This window comes from Nipponia nippon, unplaced genomic scaffold (assembly GCF_047370975.1).
Source record: "Nipponia nippon isolate SJK-2023a ecotype South Korea unplaced genomic scaffold, ASM4737097v1 scaffold_6, whole genome shotgun sequence".
Taxonomy (NCBI): domain Eukaryota; kingdom Metazoa; phylum Chordata; class Aves; order Pelecaniformes; family Threskiornithidae; genus Nipponia; species Nipponia nippon.
In genome coordinates, this window is record NW_028262380.1 from 59,523,898 (window position 1) to 59,545,164 (window position 21,267).

Sequence of the window (21,267 nt, forward strand, 5' to 3'; positions counted from 1 at the left end):
TAGTACAGTTTATTACAAAGCCAAAACTTTGTCTAACAGCACAACAAAAAATAGTAATTGTACATGAGCTAGGTAGATAATCCGGGTAGATAATCCATTTAAAGTAAGTAATGGATTGAGCACCTTCAGGCAGTGCTTACATTGCATGTTTTGTCGGAAGGAAGGTGAGAACGACCTGAAAAGCTGGGGTTATAACAATGTCTGTCAGTCAAGCAAACACAGGGACCCAGGCAACCCCTTTTTCACGTTTCTAGAAAGATATGTGTGCTCTTGCAGATACCGTAAACCATAGTAGAGACCATATATGTTGAATATGCATATAACATGTTTATATGTACTCGGACAGCTTTTATGATCACTTAGGCCCTGATTCTTCCAGTATTTATGCACTGCTTAACTTCAGCATGTGAATCATTTTTGCACACTGAAGGATTATGAAAGTCCACCAAAAAATAGTGTAGGTGTTGCACCAGTAGCCGTGCTGAAAAAAGAAATCCTATACAAGCATACTGTTTTCTGGCTACATTGAACCAGCTTTGAAAATTCTCCCTCACGGGGATAAACTTGGATTTGCAGAAGGCAAGAAAAGATTGACATCTGTAGCTGCGCCTAACAACTTTCCTGGCATGATTAATGGAAAGAGGTCAGCTATGAATATGACATGATGACAAAATCTAATCAGTATGACCACGTGTAGGCATAAAATATGAAAAAATAAAGAACTCAGATTGGAGACTTTGAGCAGTATTAGAAATCATACATAAATATTATACTGGTAAAAATACAAGCCTCTTGTCAGTTAACATTCATTTAATGTTTCGTTGACTTCACTTCTGGAATGAAACATTTTATAAGTACTTGTGGAAAAAAACATATATGGTATAACCCACTTTATGAATTTATTATAGTGTTTAGGAAACTGGCAGATCTATTTATACATAATAAAAGTAACTACAGTGCTTGTTTCAGTGAAGTCTGTGTTGCAAATAGATATGTTCCCTTTTGTCCTACAGAAGTTTGTAAACAGCTCCATCTTCAGGCATCATTCCCTGTGCTAAAAAAGAAAAAGGCAACAATTGTGTGTACCACATGCTTTCAAAGACATGTTAGCATTTTACCACTTACACCAATTTTTATCACTTAAACCAATGTAATGGTCTCATATAACCACTTCCCACATACATTAAGTTGAAAGAAAATCATTGGGATTGAACCAAGCGTCTAACAAATGAATCCTGGTAGGTCAATGGCAGAGTAGATGTATGACAAGAGTACATTTACCTATATCTAAATTAGACTGAAGCTGCATTGCAACCACTAGAATGTCTTTCTGTCAGCAGATAGACCCCAAAGTGCTCAAGTCAAATCAATTTTTAAAATGTGTGTGTCTAAACAAAAATGAATGAAGTGAGAGAGGCAGCACTGAGAAAATGTTAACATGCAGGAGATGAAATATCTACAAATCTTGGAGAGGGTACATCTCCCAAAATCAGGCCAGCAGAATGGCCTTTTGACTATCATTCAGTGTGAGAATGAAAGATGTAATTTCATACGCTGGCAGGAGTGCAAATGAGGTGTTCCTTGGATACTGAGGAGAGTGTAATTCTATTGTCCGATGAGTGTTTTTCTTCCCAGTGGCAGTGCCTGAATAAACCAGTGAAATGGATCTGGGAATAGATTTTTTTTTTTCTGTAATATGTTTGAAATAATTGATTTTTTAATTTGAAAACACTTTGGAATATAGTTTGCCTCTAGAATCTCCAGAAGGGATCTCTGTTTATGTAACAGGATATTTGGTAGTGGATAATACGATCATTTCTAGAATCATAAACTAAACAGAATATATTAGTCCGCCAAATATCAATATGCTTGGCATTTTAAAATACAGTCTTTTGTCTTCACAATTATTTTCTATTAATCCTGCTGATCAGATCGGGTTAATTAAATAGATATATGGGATCTGCTTCTGTGTGTGTGTAGGTATACGTGAAAGGTCCTTTTGTATAAGTTGTCATTTTCTCCACCAATCAGACATAAGATAGACAAAAATCTTTTCAATAGATCTATCACTAGTCCTTTTAGAACGTATAATTAGGTGTCATTTTCTTACTTGGTTAAAAGTTTGGGGTTTTTTCTTGTTCAGTTATAAGATTTAGACCTAAAAGCTATCAGTAAAGTTGTCCAAATGTTTGTTAATGATGTATTACAACAAATATGGCAAGCATTCATCCAACAATTTATTTGACAAGTAGCTGTAACTCTGCTAATATATACACCTTGAAATTATATTCATTGAGTAAATTTGACCAATTTTGACCAAATTTGACAGTAATGTAATTTGACCAGCGCTTTTGTACTTAAGGCAAGTTTTTGGTGTCTGTTTCCTAACCATTTGAAAATTAGCTAGCTATGAACTTCAGAGTATTTGATGCTTTTCTGAACTGGTCACAATCCCACTGGGTTTACCTGAAGTGTTTTTTTTATTTTAACCCTTCATCTCTCTGTGCCCAAAGATACATTTATGCTGCAGAAGATACTAGAGGTATCAAAGACCTAATGAGCTGTAGGTTTAAAGGTGGTAGAGTTGTCTTAGGCCTTTATTCAGAGTAACACATAAGGAATACATGTGAGTGTAAATTTGTTCACAGTTGTACATTTATTCAGTTGAACACTGGAATAGCATGCAACCCTTGATGGGAAGAGGAAGAGAAAGGGGGAAAAGCAGACTTGTAAAAGTGCATTCAGTTCATCCGCTTTATCTCCCACTGTATGCAAAGGAATGCTATTTTTTATATTATTATTTTGATATGGTGATAGAAAGAAGCTGTGTGCAAAAACGTAGTATGGAATCTTGAATTTTATACAGAACATCTATGTAATGGAATAAACTGAGTTGAAAGCATACCATCATTGCTACAGAAATACTTCAGAGAAATAAGTGCAAGTTGTTTGTTGACATTTTTAACTATTTCAGAAAAGCCCAGATCTGATTTTAGGGTCCAGTCCTTTACCTTTAGATTCCAGTGGAAGCTTGATTAATCTCTTCTGTATCTGAGAACACAAAAGATATATGCATTGCTTCTCTAAAAACGGTAATGCACAAAGAAACATTTTACTTCATTTCATAAAGGTTCTAATTTCACCATTTCTATACATACATAGCCAGTCCTATCAAATTAATAGGAGTATTTCTAATCTGAAAATAGGAACACGTTTGTGTAGCTTACTAAACAAAGGTGTGATATTTCCCACACATACCACACAGCAAAATACTATATCTACATTTTGTGCCAAAAGCCATGGAAACTGAGTGTTTATAGGAAAGTACTATAGAAGGTACAGGACGTGGACCCAACAATCTGTATGCAAATTTAATACGTGCCTAGAGATGTTATTCCAAAACCTAGTATGGTAAAATCCTGGCTCCAGTGAAGCCTGTAAATTTCCATTGACTTAAATGGAGCCTGGATTTCCTCCACATGATTTTCTTGCTGTATTATAGAAATGCTAACCAAAGCTATGGAATTTTAGAGGATGAAAGTACTTCTGTAACTACATTGATGGGATAACTGAGCATTTCTTTGAAAGGTGGGGCGCTTTTTTTTCCCCCTCCCAGAAAACTTCTATTTCTTTCTCTATAGAGCCTACAGGACTTTTACCAAAGGTAATGGCAGAATTATATTAGCTTTTAATAGAAGAAATATTGGATAATTATTGGAGTTTATTGGAGTTTAGTTAGGTTAAAATATTGGAGTTTAGTTAAGTTACCTCAATAAGAAAAAATATTTCATTTTAGATATGAGAAAAGGATACCAGTAGTATTTGTTTCTGATTATACATCTAATGATCATTTAGGAAGCTGTGCTCATCAGCAGAAGCAACAAAGCAAGTAATTATGGCTGACAAAACTTTCTCACATGTGAAGTCAGCTCCTCAAGAAATCTTTCTTTTTTAAAAAAAAGGCAAAAACTTTGTGTGAGATGATTATCCAACTCATATACAGTTTCTGTAATTTTTATACCAAGTTGTCGCTGAAATTATTGTCCTAATCATGTATTTCTGAGTAATAAAAGTTGTGGGTTTGGTGAGTAAAATACTTATCAAATTGTCTGAATATTCTTCCATATATATGAACTTCAAGAAAAAAGAAAGCAGGATGTAACTCTTCTCTGAGCCCTTTGCAAGAGAATCTGGAAAAAAAAAAAAAAAATCACTGAAGTGGCTTTTGGCTATCTCAAACCAGTAGTTGCTGATCCTAAATCAGACTTCCATCAGTAACTATGGAAAGATTTTGACCCAAGTCAACATAAAGCTTGGATTTATTTGAAAATCTTTAATTTAGAATATTCTGACTGAAGGAATTGCTTAAATCAAAGGGGCTGGGTTGGACACAGCTCTAATTCAGATTATTGCTTAGAAGGACTCAGAGTTGCTGAGGACCTGAAGTCTTTGGCAGGAGATGTATTTAATTCTATAATTTTTCAGCTGTGCTTTCGTAGCCTGCTGTTTTGCTTGCTTGCACTCTCTTTCCTTCTCATTAATAAAGTCAGAAGCAGAAACTCCCTCGGACGTTCTCTCCATAGGCTTGCACAGTTGACAGTATTCTTTATAAATCATCTCCCTATGTAAGCTTTCATTTTGGTTCCTTGAAAGGGGTTTTCCAGCCTGTCTGGTGACGCATGTGGTGCGTTGCCAAGCAATAATGGAAATGAACCCATCAACTCATGGTTCCCTTCCCAGGATAATCTGCCGCCCCATCTGCGCGTTTGCAGCAAATTTCTGCTATTGCAACATCTGCCCAATGGTTATTACACGATCCATTTAATATATTCTAGAGAAGCCATAACCGCTGCTGTGCCTAGATGGGATACCAATAAGGCCTCAGCAGACATGCCAGAGCAGCCTCTCCAGGGGATTGAATTGGAGCCAGATTCACCATAGTCAGTTAAGTACACATTCCTTTGGTACATGTGTGGCTAATCTACTTTTAATTGAGCTCCATTGTTTTCATATATTTAGTAAACAAACGTGCATAGGTACAAAAGCTGCTGCTTGTTGACAACACAAACAGTATGCAGCTTGCTGGAGCTTTGGACAGGCACCCTTGGCAGTAGATGTGGTAGAGCGTATTTAATGCGCAGACATATTTCTTTGTGTTTTTTCCCTTTTTCTTTTTTTTTTTTTAACATTTCCTGGATTTTTGTGTCCCACCGGCCTATTCTGTGTGATTATCACAGCTGAGTGTAGGTGCAAACACAAGGTCTTGCTCCACGCAGAGACATCTGTGTGCCAGCATTGTTAGAGGGTATGAACTGGGTTTTGTTTTGGTTTGCTCTCCCTTTTTTGATTAATATTAAGCCTCTTCAGAGCGGGCTAAAAAGGCAGGGTTCTGCCACTGCGATGACTCTTTTATTGCCTTACTGGGAACAGAGACATGTCATTCACTTTTCACCTGCCTTTAAAAGACCAAGCATGCTGTATTTTACTTCCCCTATTGTTATTCAATATTCAGCATATGATATTTAGAGAAACCTTGACATCCTTTGTTTGGTGTGTTAAAGAACGGTTGATTGCCAAAAGAACAGGGCAATTCCCAAACAAGGTTCAGTCATCTAATTCCTTTTTTTGGAGATGGTTTTAATTTGCTTCATATTGCCTGTACGGTGCTCTGGGAAGACATGTCCACATCAGGGCCAGTACCTTGTTCCTCTTGCTGAGGGATGAGAGATGTTGGGGGCAGTTGCTGGATCAGCGCTTTGCTTGGATCCATCAAATCTCCTGTGGAAGCTGAGGGGAGCTGCCCAAGAGCCATCCCCCTTCCTACCAACCCTGATCCTGTTCCCACTGTGTCGCTGCAGGGAGGGCAGGGTGGATTGTTGGCAAGACAGCGGTCTCCTCACTCCTTCCCTTGACAGCAGGGCAAAAAGTTTCTACTGGCTGGATAATCTTTGCTAGCACACATGTCTAGATGGAGCTCTTCTCCTGGCAGGTGGTTATGTATCTGTAATCAACCTTATTGTGCTTAATACACCCCAGTGTTACGTTCCTGACGAGGGGCTCCTGCTGCAGGACAGCTCGCAGCCCATCCTCTTTGCAGTGGGGGATGCTGCATCCCTTCATCAGGATGCTGTCCTTCATCTTAGCAAAGTCTCAAAGTGACATCTAGTGGAATACCTAGTCTCTGTGGGGAAATTTAATTAAACCACAGTCCCTTTATACCAGCACAAATATTGTGAAGGAAAACAACTCAACTCCTTTGACATTTTTACAAATAGGTTCAGTGGAAACTGCTGTGTTTACTTTACCTGACATTTGTTTTTTCAGTCAATTATCCCCCAGTCTTTTTTTCTTCCATAATTTATTACATGCAGCTCAGCCATAATAGTAAATACAAAGTTGTTTCCCCTTTCTGTTCTTGTCTTTCAGACTGTGCTACAAACGAATGAAATAAAAATGAGTCCCCCTAATCTCTCTTGCTTTCCCATCTCTGTGGTAGCCTCTAACTATTTATTATGGACCTTAGCAGTCTCATACGGAGCAGAGTTTAATTCCAAATGTGAACAGAAGATTAGTCTGAAACTCTAGTATTTTTTCCTCATGCTTGGGTCCTGCTCCAAACTGCACTAAAGACACTAAGAGGGTTGTTTTGGGTTTTTTTACTTCAGTAGTCTTTGGAGCAAGCCCTTTAACACTTAAACACAGCTTTTAGCCAGATGACATCTTTCTGACTTAGTTGCTCCATCTGAACTAAAGGACAACCATTGTACCTTGATGCAGTTCTTCACTTCTCACTTTTAAATTTGTTCAAGACTTTCAGGAAATCTTTAGAACTCTCCAAAGACAATCTACCCAAAAATCCAATTTGTAAAAGGAGGGCCCTTATAATGGTGGGTGGTATCACAGGCTGGACTTTTGCGAGTGTTTCCACTGACTTCAATGCTTGGGTTGTAGCCAAAGCTGCAATGACAAATTATTTTTCTAACTCTTCAATCAAAAGCTGCTGGAATAGAGGAGAAACATGACTTTTTTTTTTTCCTTGCTGTTTAAGAATGAAAATAATATGTTTGCAAGGGCAGAGCATGTTCCTCACAACTCTTAGGCATGCAGCAGCTGTTCTTCAAGTGATTTAAGAAAAAGCAGTGAACAACAGAGCGTACTATACACTCATTTAATCCATCAGGTACTGTCATGCTGCTACTTTTCTTTGTGCACAAAAATAGTCTGATCTTTAATTAAAAACTTTCATCAAAGCAAACCAAATGTTCTACAGCCAGAAATCTTCTGCTGGTCGGTTTGAAAATATTTCCATTTTCTGTATAGTTATTTTTCATAAAATCCTACCCACTGAAAACTATTTTTCTTCCTTTATTCTTCATAAAGAGCAAAAGGAGCACCTCAAGAGCTACATCAAGTTTTATATTCCATCTGGGAAGCTCATCAGCCATCCACAGAAATGAAGCTATTTAAAGTAACAGTAAATAGAGATGTGAACATTTGGAATTTGGAAAGCTGAACCCACTGGAAAGGAGTTATTTTTCAAAGTCCTTTTCAATATGGCTTTTGCCAATAATACAGTGAATCTGTGACATATCTGATGATTCTATAAAAATCCTTTATGTTCAGTCTCCCAAATAATCAGGAAAACAGGAGGACAAAGAAGAGGAGGAGGAAGGAAAAGAGATAGGAAATAAATATAAAAGTGGTATTTTATAAGCACCTAACAGTGTTAATTTTTTAATTCCTTGTGCTTAAAAGTTTATGTGCATCTAGCTTGGAAATGCTTCCTTGCCATAAAATGCTTTGCACAGAAATACTTAGAAAATCAAGTGGGAAGAGGGATTTCCTTTCATCAGCTTGACATATAAAGTTTGGAGAACTGTTAAGTTCACAGATCTCTTAATTGGGATATGCTGGAAAATGCCCTTCAGATGACAGTGGTCCTTGTGGGCCATAGATTTACTTTGATTTCTGCAATAAATTCCACAGATGTCAATGGAAGGGGCTTGGTATGGCTCTTAGAGGAGCTGAAAGAAGACAAAAAAAGGAAAATCAAAACTAAAACTGAAAATGTGTTATGGATTTACTGCACTGTCTTTCCTATGAGTCTGTTTTCCCTGGTCTGATACAAAGCCTGTTTTGTACCAGGTATGGATGAAGAGCTTAACTCCTCTTATTCTTGACTGACTCTGGTGGGACTTCAAAAAAATGCTCTGACTTACATTCATGTAAAAGCAAAGCAAAAGACTAAATGGGACATGTATAGTGAAGTATGCCACACAGGATACATGCAGTCACGCCTTTGCTAATGTAAATGCCAAAACCAACTTTTTAACCGGAGAGGTAGGCAAATGGTGTGAGTGCAACCCCACGCACTGGTGAAAGCTTGAGCGGATAGTCCTGCTCGGAGGAAAGAGGGGAGCAGCCCAAAGGCTAAGGTTGTCATCTAGGGTAGAACACTGCAACAGAGCAGTTGAAGAGAAGAGGAAGCAAGCTATGATCTGCATTACCGTGTTTCGTTTGACATTTAAACACTTCTCAAAGAAGCTTCTCTTTTTTTCTTTCTTTTTTTTTTTCCCCTCAACTTTAATTTGGAAAAAAGTGGGCCAGCTTTTTAAAGGTTGATTTCATTGGAAATTAAGCATTTGAACAGCTCTAAAAATCTGACCCAGAAAGATCACCTCCAGTGACATTGCAAGCACACCAAAATAGCTGAGCTATCCCACTGCAGCTTTTGTGAAAAGACGAGTTCAAACTTTGAGATTGAATTACTAATTCTGTATCAAAATATGTAAAATGATATAACCTTTTCTTATGAGATACTATTTGATAAGGATAATTTTATTAGTTTTACGTTTAAGGTAATTTGATTGAATGTATTCATTGAGATAGGATTTTAAAACTGTCATTCCACATTTCAGGTTACCTACAGAAATAAAGGAATGAATGATTATCACTTCAAATAGGGACATTTGTCCTATAATAAGGGCCAGATCCTGCCAGTTCAGCCCAAGCTAGAGACTAATAACAACCTTCTGAGTATGATTCTGGCCCTGGTATCAAAAAAATGACCACACAAGAGAGAACTACACCTGTGCTTGTCAAGAAGAAGTTTCTTCGGAGAAGTTAGACAAGCATGTGACACAGACACTACTGCACACAATTTCTAATTTCCTGAGAACCAGTTTACTTTTGACCACCAGCAGGGTTTCTTTGTTTTTCATTAGCACATGGCTAAGTCTCTCTGTGTAACCATATCCAGATTGCTGATGAAAAAATATTGTCTGGAGTCGCATATGTAATCTGGAGAGTAGGGGTATAATGAGGGTAGGGAGCACTGTATCAACCTGCGCTTGTATTGGGTGTCTTTGTTACCTGTGCCACTGCCACAGCCCAGCCTATGCTCTGCTGCTCTTTCTGGCAGACGTCTGTGAAAATCTGCCTCTAGGTGGAGTTTCCATAGACTAGTGCTGTTGCAGACTTCAAGCCCTTTCATCTCTACTTTTTTTTTTTTTTGACGCAGTGCCCTGTCCTCACTACTGAAAATTTAACTGAATTCTAACTTCATAGAAATAACACAGATCCTTCCATTCTGTGAAATGTGATACATCACAACAGAATTGCCTCCGCTTTTCACATCCTGCTCCAATCACAAATGATGCTCATCGTGTACTGTAATCATTTTTGGTGAGGACTGACAGAGTTCCTGACATGGTTTATGCAATAAAAGCTATATGATAAGGCAGGCTGGGCTGCGGGTAGTAACAAATCTTCTGTCGCTGCATGTACGGCCACGAAAACACAGACTCCTGCATGACTACAAAACCAGTGCGGTGCAAACATAGGACAGATCCTTCCTGAAACCAGAATAAAACTGATTCTGATGATCTGAGGCCCTCTGAACTCATTGTCCGTTTTACCATGAAACGCCAGTAAGGCTGTTGCTGTTGTGAGATACACCATGTGCTTTTAGGGTGCTACCCTGTCTTCTTTTCACTCTCTGCTCTCCCATGCATTTCAGTTGAGGTTTTATCTTCAGATGCCTCCTTGCAGATCAGACCACACCTCGTTCTTATGGCGGCGTACAGCTGATGCTCGGGACACGGGGGGAGAAGGAGCGGAAGAGGGAAGCAATTATTCTCCACGTACGTAGACGCTTCCTCCTTCCCTTCCACCCCTTAGAAGCACAGGAAGTTCATCCTCAAACCATATGGCACCTAGAGATACGCCGTGAGTCTCGGGGGAACGCCAGGGCCCGGCAGTACCCTCGGGGGCCGGGGGGCCCTTCGCCTTGCCCCCTCTCCCCAGCTTTCCGTGGCACAGTTTCCTTCGCGAGTTTCCTTATCGCACTTCTGCCAGCGCGTCTCCTTCCTGGCCCGCAACACCTGTGCTGCATTACAGTGCAGAAAACAATACCCACACTGAGGCAGGCAAACTGTATTTCATTTGTCAGCCTCGCTCAACTCCAGAAAAGCCACTGGAATTAATCCGCTATGCAGCCTTTGATAGTCTGTTACTGAGGGGCTGGGTGGAGGTACTGGGGGCACTCCGGGAAGGGTTACCTCAAGGCCTTTATATCGAGGTTTGAGAGCACCGAGTTGTGTTTGAACTGAGCAGCAGTAATTGTTTCATTACTGCGGTGTGCTGTTTCTCTCTAAGCTATCCATTGGCAATGATGTAATCAAAGTCACCCGACATGGAGTTGGCGGCCGCACAATGGTTTGTCTGCTTTGGCATTTGTGATTCGCTTTGTTAGTAGGACCTGCTTATAATTTAAAATGTATGATTTCCTTCAAAGTGGCATAGCTTCGAAAAATAGCATGTGATGCACTAATAAATTATTCAGTCTTCTGAACAGGCTACATGAAAAGCACATTTTTTCGTCTGCATCTGGCTAGGCATTTGCAACTGTTTCTCTTGGATCTGTACCGCAGCGCACTTAGCCATGATTTTGTGACCTCCAGAAAGGATTAATGCAATATGTTGTGCACAGGGCTGCTAGTGAAGGTCACTTGGAAATGTAGGCTAGTGCGACATGTGGCTGCCCACCTGCTCGGTGCTGTTCGCTGCAGGGAGCATGTTATTCTGTGCCTCCAAACTGTAGTGAGCTCATGGACTCGGCAAACAGCAGGCAGAGGCCCCAGTTCCCTTCTAGCCTTACTCCAGTTAAGTGCTACAGTACTCAGCGCTGCTGGGTTTGCTGGGGTTATTTCTCACTGGACCAGTAATAGGAGACTATCTACAGTTATTGCAATGCCACTTAGGAAAATCAGAACTTGAGACCAGACTCTTAAAACCTCTTTTCGGGGAGGAAAAGGAGGACCTGCTGTAACTGCTGGCAATAGGGAGGCCCTTTATCATCCCTGTCAAACTTACACAAGGGGTCAGTACTACTCACCCGTTAACAAAAACTAATCCTTTGTGGTTTGATTCACTCTCTAGAAGTCGGTTTGGATTAGACACTACTTCTTTTTGTTGGGAGAGAGATGAGATCAGCTGCAGCGCTCAGGACCCCAGTCTAAACCCAAGATGTTCTCCGAGGAGGGGCATCAGGATGGTGTTAGTCCAAGGGAACTGAAACCTGTTGGTAGCTCGAGACACCTTTTTACTACTTTTTACACTTTTATTAATTTATTGTTTTTATCGTGTACCTGCCTTCCGCATTCAGAGGTATATTTCATCAATCAAACAAGTAGCATTCGTACATGAAATGAGCACTGGAGTAGTTTGCAACAACCTGCAGAAAGCCAAAATGGTCTCTGAACCCTTAAGCACACTGAGTTTCACAGGCAGGTATACTCTGTTGTTAGGCACTAGATGATACAGACTGAAAATAGAGCCACACAAAACATTTTATTTTTGTGACAAAAGCTGCTCAGTGTGGCAGAAACATAACCATGGTCACATTCAGCTAAAATATATCAGGATTTGAATGCCCTGGGCCTTAATTTTGATGAAAGGCTTTTGCATACCACCAAAAAGAGAAATAATCAGTACTGCCTAGGGTCTGGCATCAGTCAGGCTCAAGACGGTTTCTTTGCCAAGGTAAATACATCTTCCATATCTTGGGATAGGCTGGATGTCTAACATGTTGGTACTAGAAGAAAACAAAAATTGGGCATGTTTAGACTAAGATGAGAAGTCCCGAGTCCTACATGACAAGGAAAAGGTTCATATTCTTGTTAACTCGGACAAATCTGAGAAGTCAGAATACTCATTAAATGTAAGGAAAAAATAATAACAATGAGGGAAAAAGATAGCCAGATTATGCTTTCCTATTATTTTAATGTGGGATTTAGTAGAAGGAGGAGTATTAACACAAGCCACGAACGAATATGATATATTGCACTTTGGCTAGATATATCAGGCGCAGATTTAAATGGAGAAAGGTGGGGGAGTGTGTCTCCTCTCTCCCCCCACCACCTGCATCACCACACTGGGGGAAATGCAGACAGCGCAGTCAAGATCACGCTGTTACCTCCCAGTTCAGGCAACTGGTCCTCAGCATTTGGTCTCCTATGGCCCTCACCTCCCTCCGTCCCAGCACCACACTGCCAAGCGTCTCCTGCTTCAGCTCCACATCCACAGCTCAGAAAGGCTTTGTCAGTCCCTCCCATGAGGGCACCCCAGTTTAAAAAAAAACATCCAGAAAGGCATAATTACCCTGCTGCCGTTAGCACTACTGTCTTTCCCTGTTATGAGGCCTGCCTGTGTATGGATTGATACGCAGGATCTCACACACAGGGACAGAACAACCTGAGCCACTTGGTCGCATGTTCTCCTGGACTCTTTTGCCGCTCCTGGCTTGCATCCATCCCTGCACAAAATGGGCTGCATAGACAAAAGGTCTCTGTCTGGCTCTCACGTACAGAAGCAGCATACGTTTGTGATAGAGGTAACTGAATCCAGTGAGACTCGGGAGTGAAGAACACCCATGGGATCAAGGCTGAGAGAGGGTCTTACCAGTCAGAAGCAGTTACTGTCCCAAAAATTTGGGGGTTGGGGAACACAACTTTTTGTCCTCTTCAGAGCAACGAAGCTTGCGTTGCCCATATCGCATAGCTCAGCCCTTGACTGTGTGTCAGCAGATAGCCAAAGGATGATATTTCACATCTCTGCAGTAGCTAGGCTGACCCTCTGCAAGGCTCTTAACCTTGAGCTAATAAGTATTGTCCTTCAAGGGGTAAAACATTTAACTGCAGCTGTTTACTATTTACACAAAGGGACTGACATGTGAGCCTTCCCATTATGCAGTTTGGCCCATGTGAACTTTGTTCAAAAAGAAAAGAGAAAGAAAGTTCAGATTTTATTACATTTGCAACTTAGAGAGGGCAGACTGTCCTCAGCTGTCGCTCGTGAGCTCTTTCTTGAGCTTTGTTCATTGTCAGAGACAATATTAATTATTTCAGTCATTTTCTTTTCCATTTATTGTTCAACACCAAACCATGAAAAATGAACACTGACGTAATGATTGATCATGAAGCTGGGGGTTGAAAGTGAAGGCTAGAACTGTTGGGCTGTATATGAAAAGGGTTTGGGGTTTTTTCCTTTTTTTTAGATGATAATATATTGTTTGTGAATGGGTTATTTATTAGAGCCATGTGTAGCCTAAGAGGTTTGTAAAGATGATTACTAAAGCATATCCATATGTGGAATGTGTGTGCATATTTGTAAACTTGGCAATTTGTCCAGATTTTTTTTTTTTAAGGTTTGTAGAAAAAAGGTCTCTGAAATTGTGTAGGGTTATTCTTTTTCTTAATAGTAGGCAATATATTTTCAAAGCTATTGTGCTTTGCATAACTTATGCTTCAGTTCTGACATTAGATGCATATGTACTGTTGTATACTTCTAAAATGATGAATAATCTAAATATTTGATCGTCTGGCATCAATCTTGGCAGAAAATTGCTTCTTTGCCAGCATATGATATTCTCCAAATATTGTATTAGATCAGATACAGACCTCTTAATGCATCTGTGTTGGAAGATAACAAAAACTGGCATTACTAAACTACTGTTGGAGATCTGAGCACTTTATCACAATGAAAATTGTCATATTTTTGTTAAATTTTGGAATCCTGGGGTACCAGATTTTTCTTAATGACACTTTTGGCCAGATTACACTCTCCCGGGAGTTTTGGAAATAGAAACAGTGGAGGCTCGGACAACAAACACATACTCTTGTTTCCTGCTCTTAACCAGTGGGTCTAAATGCAGAGCTGTTGTGCTACCGTAAGCAGAGAAGTTGGGGCCGAGAACAGGACTTTTTCTGTCATATATTCCAAGACACTACGAATGTTAATGGGAATGGGTTCTGTTGGGTCTGACGGCATTAAATCAGGCTTTTACAAGATCTAAGCGCTGGACAAAAAGAGGAGCGTCCTGCAGTGCACCTCGGAGGCAGGCTGCTATCTATTAGTCTCATTTTCAAGGAAATGAGGAAAGCGGCACAGACAGGTGCTCCCTAGCAAGGCAGCACAAACATCATAGGAAATCCATGAGCTGATACTGCAGAGAGGAAACGGGCTTGTAACTCAACACTGACAACAGTCAACCAGTGGAAAGAAACGTAGGTACTTGTGTATGCAGCTAAATTCAGGCCCAGGGCTTAGTTGCTACTCCCCAGTCTGGGGAGATGCACAATTATCTGCAGTAATCTCCCCTCACTGCTGTTCAGAGCTGTGCAAATGCACCAGACTTGTCTCTTCGAGGTGTCCATAGCAGCACTATGCTGTCACTCTGTGGATCGCCCTGTGAAGTCCATGTGTTGAACCCTTCTGTGAATATTTTCCAGTATGTGCGTCAATGTCAAAGTAACAAAAGAAACAGGTAAAAGCAACCTGTGAAAACAGTCTCAGATCCTTTCCACATAGTTAAGAGTTTATATTTCAGGAAATAGGGATGTGATTAAATTATGCACATAGTTAAGTGCCTCGGTTTATCAAGGCATAAATATTTATTTACAATACTCATGTAAATGAAGGCAAGGATCATTTAAATTCATTTTCAAGTTGCCGGAATGCCTCACTGGTTTGGACTGGAATTAAGAAAGATCAGAAAATCATGTCACAAACACAGCAAATATATAAAATACAGGTTTACTAGAGAAAAAGATCTAGTAAACAGACCAATCTGAAACTCAACGAGAAACTTAAAAGGGATTTGGGAAGTCAAACACTGGAAGCTATGATTTGCTTCTCATGTTAAAAATAGCACCTCCTTCACATCTCCTTAGGATCAGGCTTATTTCAAACAATTCTAGTTTATGGAGACTATTCTATGGAAAAATATTTAATATATTAATTTTCCTTTAGGCAGACACTTCAGGTGCAATAATAAACCATGGTTGAATTTTATGAACTAATTAATTTTACATCAAAGCTATGGTTTATGCCCATATAGAGTTTTGTGTTATAGCCCAGTGTGGAACAAATATTTAGAAACAGGGGAGCATTTAATTCCTAAAATATGCAATAAATGTCCTTGAAAAAGGTATAGAGTGTCTTGTCAGTGATGCTGTTATTTATCTTCAGATAACTGTTATTTCGGGGAGCAATTTAAATATTTAAAATGAGTAACAGCAGTGAATGGGTACATGGAATAATCGTAGATTTTTATACCTGAAAGTTATGGAAACATATAACTAGGTTCGGATTTTTCAGATTGGTCATAACTAGTCTCTAATTTTGTACCAACAGTTTTTTGGAGGGGGGTTGAGTGGGGTTTTGCAGTAATTGTGAGTGTGATTGATGCCAGTTTAAAAGTCGTCAGAGCTGGTTTGTTTCATTTTAGTCAAAGATCAGCAATGGTTACACAGGGTTTAAACCATTACCGAGTAGTTAAAAATTTCTCACCAGATGTCTGTATGATTATGTTTTCTAGCCTGATGTTTAATTGGGCATCTAAGCAGTATCAGTGGCCCTATGATTCTTCGTGTTCACAGAAATGGAATGTAGATCCTTATTAAATTGATCACATTAAATCCTTGATACATCCCACTGCTTGGTATCTTGCAATGTGGAAAATTTACCATTCTGTTTCTGTCTTAGATTATTCTTTCATCCATCACCATTTACTTTAATAACTTTTTGCTTTGTGACTGTCGAGGACTTCATTAAGTTCTTTAAATGAATTTGGGCTCATTTCTGTTAAATTATCGGAGCTTGTCCTTTGTACACTGTGGTGTGGACATGCACAAGACATATTGGTGGCTACTACACGGTAATACTTAGAATCATAGAATCATAGAATTGTCAAGGTTGGAAAAGACCCTTAAGATCATCGAGTCCAACCGTCAACCTATCACTGCCAAGTCCATCTATACCATGTCTTCAAGCACCACATCTATCCGTTCTTTAAATACCTCCAGGGATGGAGACTCAACCACTTCCCTGGGCAGCCTGTTCCAATGCTTGACCACCCTTTCAGTGAAGAAGTTTTTCCTAATGTCTAACCTAAACCTCCCCTGGCGCAGCTTGAGGCTGTTTCCTCTCGTTCTATCACTCGTTACTAGGGAGAAGAGACCGACCCCCACCTCGCTAGAAACCTCCTTTCAGGTAGGTGTAGAGAGCAATAAGGTCTCCCCTCAGCCTCCTCTTCTCCAGACCAAACAACCCCAGTTCCCTCAGCCGCTCCTCATAAGACTTGTGCTCTGGACCCTGACTAGACTTGATCAACTGCTCCTCCCCCCGAGCATTTGTACCTTCTGCCTGAACTTTTATTACTGCCTGTTAAATTATAGCAATCCCATTAATGTCTAACAAATGTCTTTGTTCTCCCGGAATTGTCACTGTATGTTGATCTTCTCCCAGCTGCTGGTTATGTAGTTCTCAGCCTTTGCCAATTATCTCAGATGCAGGTCTGGCTTTACTTTGGCTAGATGGAGCACCAAAAGTTCTCCAGCATTGTATCAAGATACTTTCCTGTCTCTTCTACGCTGTGTATTGAGTCCCCATTTTTCCTCTTGGCTAGCTGGCCTTGTATGTTGGGGGAGAAGTGTAACAAAGAAGATTACTTTAGAAATGTTTTCATTACTTTAGAAATGTTTTCCCAAATTCCGTCAGTCATGCATCCCGATTTACCATTGTTTCCAGTATGAACTATAATCGCTATATCCATTTCGCCCTTACATACCACTCCTCCAGCACACATGTATGATTTATTTTATTTGCTTTGCTGACAGTTAAAAGTTCTTGGCATTTGAGAAAGTAAGCATTGGCATTCCCAGTCCTGTGATCATCAAATACAGATAAGTATTCCCCTGCAGATATTCAGGGAGAGTTATGTTTCTCGCTACCTGAGCTGAGAGGGTTGCAAATATAAATGCAATATAAATACAGGTTTTGAAAGCAAGAATGAGCAATTTCTTCCCTTTTCCATTTCAAAGTGTATGTGAGAATGTCTGTCCCATTGCTGGTAGTTTTCGCACAACAAACACCAGATTTTTTTTCAGACAGAAATGATATATTATTTGGTTGTAGCTATCTCTGTTAGAGAATGGTACCAGGTAGGAAAGAGTGTTGGGTAGTGTCATAATCTAAGAGTGCTTGCAAAAGCATCATATTCGACATTTCTCAGAAGAACGTGACATAGTTACAAGGTCGCCTTTTGGTATCTACTGTATTACTGGTAGGCCACCTATCCTCTTGGTGTGTAGGCATTCCCTTTTTACAGAACTGCATCTTCAGCAGAGTGACAGACACCAAAAGCCATGAAATTCAAAACACATGAGAAACAAAGACAAAGGTCTTCTCAGTGAATTGCTTTACTTTCTATGGCTGTGGTCTGTACTGCGGGCCTGAACCAAAGTCACGTGGCCAGGCTTTTTCCCATATCCAGGGCTGATGAGGACAGACCACTGCAGAAGCTAAGCAGCTTGCAATTTTTAATTCCTCGTTACTACATTGTGATTATTTGCTCTGGCTGGTTTTGTGATGCTCTTGGTAGTCACTGTAGGCCTTGCTTGGCTGAGTATTAATTGCTAAATTTTAGGACCACTGGAGAGGTGGGGATAAGAGAGAGTGAGACAGAGGACAGGAGGAATCATTCTAAGTCTGTAACAGATGTATAGTCATCAACAAGGTGAGGAGAAAAGAATGAACTATTTGATAATATATAAAAAGAAGCATTTGGATGAAAGCAGAGGAGGATAGGAAGCTTTTCCCTTCCCTAAAGTGTTTCTATGAGATCACACCAATGATTTGATAAACAATGCACTTTCCATCTTTACTGATTGACTGTTTCACAGTTGCCTTCCAAATAACCACAGAGTGTGAACTCGTACTTGGGCTGCACCACACTATGCTAGACACCAGTATGGGCAACATATCATAAGGGATTTGCTTGCTGGAAAGGCCTAGGGCTTTGGCTGCGTGCATGTGCAGACTAACTGGACTGAGAAGCTATTGTTTACTGAATAAATGGATAATAAGCACAAGTTCAGTATTTTGTTCAAGTTGAGGTTTCTTTTAAACAAGTTGTTCCATGTCACACCAACTGGTCTACTTCTTGTATGCCTGTTTTGCTCCTGGATAGCTCCATCCATGTCAGTCAAGTTATTCCCCTTCTACATTGCTTTGAGAAGAGAACGGCTTTGAATAATTTGCTGTAACAGTGCACAGTACTCTCAAAGAACCCAAGAACTGATGAAACTCACACATCAGGCAACTTCAGACTGCTTTTTTAGGATTTCTTCAGCTGAATGCTTATCTCAAGAAATGGCTATTTCCAAAGCCCATCTGAAGGAGCCTGCAACTTTCACTGCAATATGCCTTAAGTAAGCCAAATTCTTCTCTGTGCTAGGTGCGGCTTGTACTTAAGTGAAAGAAAATAAGGCTACAAGCAACACTTACCAAGTAGGGGGAGGACATAAAAGAAGGGAACAGCTTTGGCTGTGGATGGTCTGCACTTGCCTCCATGCCATCCCTAGTTTAGTTCTGGCCTGTACCTATGGCACATGACGGTCATATGTTTCCCAAGAAAAATCACGATCTTTCTAATAGACTAAATCTCTGAAGTCAGTGCTTAATGCAGAAAACATTACCAGCATTTACTCCAACAAATGGATATAGTGAACATGTCACCATCCTTCCTGAGAAGCAAAATATTATCATAGAATCATAGAATGCTTTGGGATGGAAGGGACTCTTAAAGGTCATCTAGTCCACCCCCCTCGCAACTGGCAGGGACATCTACAACTAGATCAGGTTGCTCAGAGCCCCATCCAGCCTGACCTTGAATGTTTCCAAGGATGGGGCATCTACCACCCCTCTGGGCAACCCAGTGTTTCACCACCCTCATCGTGAAAAATTTTTTCCTTGTATCTAGTCTGGATCTGTCCTCCTTTAGATTAAAACCTTTACCCCTTGTCCTGTCACAGCAGGCTTTGCTAAAAAGTCTGTCCCCATCTTTCTTGTAGGCCCCCTTTAAGTACTGAAAGGCTGCAATAAGGTCTCCCCGCAGCCTTCTCTTCTCCAGGCTGAACAACCCCACCTCTCTCAGCCTTTCCTCATAGCAGAGGTGCTCCATCCCTCTGATCATTTTCGTGTCCCTCCTCTGGACCCGCTCCAACAGGTCCATGTCCTTCCTGTGCTGAGGACCCCAGAGCTGGACGCAGCACTCCAGGTGGGGTCTCACCAGAGCAGAGGAGAGGGGCAGAATCACCTCCCTCAACCTGCTGGCCACGCTGCTTTTGATGCAGCCCAGGATACGGTTGGCTTTCTGGCCTGTGAGAGCTCATTGCTGGCTCATGTCCAGCTTTTCATCCACCAGTACCCCCAAGTCCTTCTCCTCAGGGCTGCTCTCAATCCCTTCATCGCCCAGCCTGTATTGATACCAGGGATTGCCCCGACCCAGGTACAGGACCTTGCACTTGTCCTTGTGGAACCTCATGAGGTTCACATGGGCTCACTTCTCAAGCTTGTCCAGGTCCCTCTGTTGATTATTGACCCTCTTATTTTCTTTCACATATTCTAGTGCTAGTCCAAACATCTCTTCTCAACTTCCGTAGCAATAATTATCAAATCCTACCTAGAGCAAGAGTGTATCAGGCCCGAGCACAGTTCATATGCTCTGTACAAATGCTGGAGGGAAAACTGGGGAACACCTGCATAACTATTTTATTACCAAACAGGACTCTTTGTCTAACCTGTCAACCACCCTGCTGGGCATCTCTCATTTTGACACAATAACGAGAGAATGAGTTTTACAAATGAATGTTCAGATGCTGAAAAAAGCAAGTCCCAACTCATATGCTCCACATGTCACCTTTCTGTTTAATAAGGTGTAATTTAGATGCCAGTTCAGTGGAGGTTTCACCCCTTGCTTTTTCACTTCCAGTTAAGCATGTCAGTGGGTTGAGATGTACATACCCTGCAGCTGTGGCAGTCTTCCCTGATAAGGGATTAACCACAAACACATTTTAAAATAGTTCCTCCTGGTTAGTTTTCCTTTCAAAGCTCTCATTTTATTCCGTTGACTTGCTCACCTGGTTTAACGCTGCAGTGAAGACATAAAACTAGCCCTCTGGGAAGGATGATAATGTAGCTCTCACCACTGCAGCAACAATGTTCCAAGTTACATTTGTCCAGGCTCCGTCCTTTCATTTTCAGGAAGTCAAGCAACAAAACTGCAAAGCTTTTCTAAGCCAGATGAGCCCTGTGCATGTGTCGGGTGTCTGCCAGGTTGCTCCATTCAAGTCTGTAGGATTTGTAGTCTTCTCCAGAAAAATGATCTCACTTGTTCTGTCTCTGGTGCCCTTTACGCCCACGGTTGGAGTACGTGTGCATGTGCAATCACTGCAATTGTAACTGTCAAAGAAGAGAGCTGTTGGATGTGGGCCCAGCTTTAGAAAAATTAGTTCTTCAGTAATTTGTGATTGCAACACTTATGAAGATTTGATGACTCTGCAGCCAGAGACCAGGTTGTGGCCACTGTATGCAGAGGTGAATGATGCAAGAAGCCTCCATCACCCCTGTTTGAGGCATTGAACAGTGCCTCCGTACAATGGCAGTCCCCAAGAGCTTTGAAATCAGGCAGTGCTCCTCCCTTAAAGCATCAGTTGTCTATCAGCAAAATGAGCGGAGGTACAGAGGTCCTAAGTAAAATGCAGAGAACAAACAAATGGTGCTGGGCATAGGGTCAGTCTCTATGTTACTGAATGAAAGGTCAAGAAAGAGGAGACAGTAACAGCGGCTTGAGTTAGTGGTAGGAGTCCAGACAACAGAGGCACAAGGAGAGGGTGACAGGAAAGGGGCACTAGCAGATATTGTGCC

At 40.8% G+C, this 21,267-nt stretch overlaps 1 protein-coding gene and 1 long non-coding RNA gene across 2 annotated transcripts in view; one reads left to right on the plus strand and one right to left on the minus strand.

Moving 5' to 3' along the window:
* Nucleotides 1–21,267, plus strand: part of LOC148051503 (uncharacterized) — a 163,896-nt gene that overhangs the window by 83,767 nt on the left and 58,862 nt on the right. The gene's annotated exons all lie outside the window — the stretch shown is intronic.
* LOC148051504 (uncharacterized) lies at nucleotides 8,872–13,120 on the minus strand. The gene is made up of 3 exons (XR_015700003.1): nucleotides 12,961–13,120; nucleotides 11,396–12,094; nucleotides 8,872–10,387 (listed from the first exon to the last, which is right to left on the minus strand). It is a non-coding gene; the product is annotated as an uncharacterized LOC148051504 (long non-coding RNA).